The following is a 5,187-nucleotide window of genomic DNA, read 5'->3' as shown; positions in this document are numbered from 1 at the left end:
GGACCTCTTAATGTGATCTTTCTACATGTTTCACTTTGCTGTCTGTCACTCTTGCTGCTGTTCCATGATGTCTGTAATCTAAAATGTGTTCCGGTGGATTGAAACATACCCTCAAAGAAGATGCTATGATAGATGAAAGAAGATAATTCATCACAAAACAAATGGACAGTTGGACAGATGCTGGTGGATGCTAACTTTGAGTTCTTTGCAATCTCCCATAGAAGAGTTTAACAAAACTTAAGTCACAAATCCTGTAAAGTCACCATAATCCCTTTCTGTTGCACTTACTGCAGTAAAATACAGGAACTGAATGTACCTGGGGTAGAAGTGCTGCATTTCACATAAGGGAAGTGAACTGGTAGCTAAAGCTCTGCAACTTGAACAACTGGTTCAGTTGGCTGTTATCACAGCAGCACCTACTTGTAAAGTTGTGGGCACTGCTCAGTTCTAGTTGGTGATGGGACACATGTCTCTGAGCTGTAAAGATCTAAACTCTGTGGTAGAGTGAGGAGGGGAGACCAATACTTGTTTGTTTAACTAATAGTAAAAGTATCATCCTGCCATAAATGTGTAATAAATGGATGAACCGCCATCTGTAACAACTGCTGAAGGCCTGAGTACTAAAGGTCTACTCTGCAGGATCACTTAAGGTGCAACATCTCTTGCAGAATACTGAGGTAGTCACAAGGCACCAACTGTTACCTTGGTGCTAATACATCTTTTTTTTTTTTGGGGGGGAGGAAAATCTACCAGGATTGTTTTTCTATGAAGGAGGCTTGGCAGATAAATGGAACAAGCAGATAGGCTTCTTGCACGTATCTCAGTGAACATCCCTGATGTTGCTCAGTTAGAGTTGTCACATGCTGTGGTGTGGCATGTTTCCAGTATACTTGAAAGCATAAAAGACAATCATAGCTTCACTCTGTGCCTAGATTCCTTGTGAACAGATGCACCACCCCTGTGCCATTAGTGAGGTAGTCTTCCATCTCTTAAAAACCATGCCTTTTCTAAAGAACACTTTTTCTAACAGATCTTTAAATGTGTTATTACTGACTACAACAGCTACATTCTTGGCCAGTGGTGGTGGAAGCTGATGTGTTGGGGATTTTTTTTTAATACTATATATAAACTTGAAATAATATTGTTGATGCTTAAGCAGCCAGTGAACTGGAGAGTTAAAGTCAAATTGAATACAATCCTAGTAACTAATTCATCCAGTCATGCAAATTAGTCTTGCATATAAACTTCTTGCACTTTCTGTAATGCAAAAGAAGCTATGAATTTAAGTGTTTCTCAAACTGGAAACGTAGAAACTTATAGATGTTATACTGTTACATAAAACTGAGTATCTCAAGTGATGTTACCTAATGACAATAAACAGAAGCAACTCTTCATACCAAACACAGTGTGGTGGTTGATTCTGTCCTCCATAATTCAACACTAGGAGTTCAGAGACTGCTAAGAATTTTCTCACAGGTTCTTACTATTGCTGTGTCTGATGGCAAGGTCTCCAGTCTTTCTTGCAGCTTCTTGCATCAGGCCTATTAAACAAAGGCTGTCCCACAGTGTAAAAAACAAACAAACAAAAAACCAACAAAACACCCCCATCTGACTCAGTAAACTGAAACTTAGAAGCTTGTTCTATTAGCTGCTTGGCCTAAGTTTCCTGCTACTACAGCTGCTTTCTTGCTCCCTTCTGCAGGACAGTGGAAGCTTGGTATGAAAATTGCAGTGTGTTCAGGTGTGTTATTAATCCATCTTGTCTGTTCTAGTTTTGCAGGGTCTCTGATGCTGGGAGAACGAATCAGAATCTTTAGTTCATATTCAGAAAAAAAATTACAACTCCTTTAAGGCAGACAGCTAAAAAGAATAAATTCATCAGAACGTTACTCTTTCAGATGAGCCTTTACTACTGGAGCAAACTCTGTCAGCTTGAGTTATTACTGAGTAAATAGAGGTGCTATCTTTCCTCCTCTTAATGCCATTTTGTTCATATGGTGAAGGGATTGAAAACAATCAGTCACATAGAGTTGGTGTCCAGCTTGAAATATAGGTGTTATGGTGCTTCACAGAATCACTGATCTGGGTTTTTTGGTGTTTTTTGTTTATTTGTTTTTGTTTTGTTTTCTTTGACTGTCCTGGTGCTTGAGTCAGGGAGTATGTTCATCAAGATTTGAGCTGAGTACCTAAATGACTATTCGCTGGTCAGGCTAAAACTAACAATCCTACTATAGTGGTCTATATGGTATCAATTGAAGCATATATGATGAAACAAGACAATACTGTAAGTGCCTCTAACTTACATTCTTGCTTAACAAATGAGTTTACTGCAGCTGAACTCACCAAACTGGGCTGAGAACAAATCACAGTTAAGTTTCTTTAAGTGAAATTATCCCAAAGTGGGGATTAAATAGAGGAAAAAACATATATATCCCTCATATTCTACACTCTGCTTTCTACCTGCCACAAAAAAACCTAGGAACAGGAAATAACTTGGAATATCCTTACACAAGATCATAGACTTGTTTAGGCTAGAAGACACCTCTAAGGTTGTTAAGCCCAACTGTAAGAATCACAGAAAGTTAGAGACTGGAAGGGACCTTGAAAGATCAAGTCCAACCCCGCTGCTGAAGGAGGATCCCCTAGAGCAGATCACAAAGGAACACATCCAGGTGGGTTTTGAGTATCTCCAGCGAGGGAGACTCCACAACCTCCCAGGCATCCTGTTCCAGTGTTCCATCACCCTCACAGTGAAAAAAAAATTTCCTCATGTTTCCATGGAACTTCCTATGCCTCAGCTTCCAGCCACTGCCCCTTGTCCTGTCATTGGGCATCACCAAGAAGAGCCTGACTCCATCCTCTTGGCACTCACCCTTTACATATTTATAAACATTAATGAAGTTCCACTCCCTTAATCATCTTTGTGGCTCTGTGCTGGACTCTTTCAAGTAGTTCCCTGTCCTTCTTGAACTGAAAGGCCCAGAACTGGACACTATATTCAAGATGCAGCCTCACAAGGGCAGAGTAGAGGGGGAGGAGAACCTCTCTTGACCAACTAACCACATCCTTTCTAATACACCCAAACACTGCACATGAATCATCTCAGGATGTGTTTTGAGGGCAAAAACATTTCTCCATGGCATATCTGTGTTGTCTCAGTGCAATGTGACTATGATGCAGTCTCTGTGCCCCCATGATTCCAGAAGTGTCCTGCTTTCTGCCCTGGTCCAGAGGCTCTCCCAGCTGAAGATGGGCTCAGAAGTCCCTCCATGAGCTTGTCTTCCTTTGCAGCACCTTGAAGAGGGGCAGGGCAAGAGTGTGGCTCTTGGGAAGAGGCCAGAAGTGGAGAAGGCTGCTTCTAGAGCACCTCAGCAGCTAGCTGAGTGTTGTGTGTGTGATCTTCCTTCAGGGGAAGCTTTTTGGCTTGGCATTGAAACCTGAACTGCAGCAGAGAGAGCAAGAGGCAGGAGGAGCCTTGAGGCAGCCCCTGGCAGGGAAAGGCTTAGGTGGTGCCTCTGGTGTTGGGCTCCATGGGTGAAACGACACTGTGAGATTGTCAGTGTGTCATTGAGTGCACCCCCAGCCAAGTTTTCTGAAGACACCAAGCAGTGTGGGGCAGTGGACTCACTTGAGGGAAGGGGTGCCATCCAGAAGGATCTAGACAGGCTTGTCTTGAGAAGTGGGCCAGTCCAAACTGCATGAGGTTCAACAAGTCAAAGTGCAAGGTCCTGCATCTCGGTCAGGCCAATCCCAGGCACAAACACAGGCTGGGTGCAGAGAGGGTTGAAGAAAAGAGTTGGGAGACTTGATCAAGGGGAAGCTCAACATGAGCAAGCAGTCCCCTCATGCAGCCTAGCAGGTGAATTGTATCCTGGGCTGTATCAAGAGGAGTGTGGCTAGAAGTTCAAGAGAGGTAATTCTGGTGCTTTAGTCTGCTGCTGAGCCCCCCACCTTGAATACTGCAACAAGTTCTGGAGTCCCTATCAGAAGAAGGACATAGAACTGTTGGAATAAGTCCAGAGAAGGGCCACAAAGATCATCCAAGGACTGGAACACCTCTGCTGTGAGCATAGGCTGAGGCAGCTGGGGTTGTTCAGCCTAGCAAAAAAAGAAGCTCTGGAGACCCTTATAGCTACCTTCCAATACCTGAAAGGAATCTACAGGAAGGCTGGAGAGGGACTTTTCATAAGGGTATCTAGCAACAGGACAAAGGGGAATGTTTTTAAGCTGAGGGGGAGTAAGTTTAGACTGGGTCTCAGAAAGAAGTTCTTTAATACAAGGGTGGTGAGACTCTGCAATAAGTTGCCCAGAGAGGTTGTGGATGTCTCCGCCCTCAGAGTGTTCAAGGCCAGGTTGGATGAGGCCTTGAGCAACCAAGGCTAGTTGAGAGACATCCCTGCTCATGGCAGGGAGGTTGGAGTGGGTGATCTCTAAGGTCCCTTCCAACCTAAGCCATTCTGTGATTTTATGAATTGAAAATTCTATCATTTCATGATCACTATGCCCAAGATGGCATTTAGTAGTCACATCCCCCACTGTTCACAGTCAGCAAGTTCAGCAGGGCACTTTCCCTAGTTGTCTCCCTCACTAGCATGTTCCACATGCTCCTGGAATCTCCTAGCCTAGTCCTTCTCTGTCACATTGTTTTTCCAGGAGAAACCTGGTAAGCCTAAGTCCCCTGTGAGAGAAAGGGCAAGCTATCATGAGACTTCTGCCAGCTGCTTGTAGAATATTTTGCCTGTTTCTTCATCCTAGCTGAGTGGTCTATAACAGACTCCAACCATAATATCTGCCTCCCTGGCCCTCCCCTTGATTCTTACCCATACACACCCAATCCTATTCTGTCCTTATGTTCTAGGCATGCATAGCACTCTCCAACACACAAGGCCACACCTCCACATCTCCTTCTCTGCCTGTCCCTTCTGAAGACATTGTAGCCGTCTATTATGACGATTGTTTTAAGCTTCCATCCAGATACTTAATTCTTAACTACTATAAAGTAAATATTTTATGAATTACTTTTGTCTTGTGACTATGTCAACACATGATGACTTAAATCTGGATTACAGCAAACTAATGAATAGGAATTCCCTTCTGAAAAGCTAGCTTGTCTTCTGGGGTTTGGTGATAGAACAAAAGCTAGAGGAGTTTTCTTTTCTTCACAACCATGAAAATTTTGTGTTGTTC

This window comes from Indicator indicator, chromosome Z (assembly GCF_027791375.1).
Source record: "Indicator indicator isolate 239-I01 chromosome Z, UM_Iind_1.1, whole genome shotgun sequence".
In the NCBI taxonomy this organism is placed as follows: domain Eukaryota; kingdom Metazoa; phylum Chordata; class Aves; order Piciformes; family Indicatoridae; genus Indicator; species Indicator indicator.
This window is presented reverse-complemented; position numbering follows the sequence as displayed.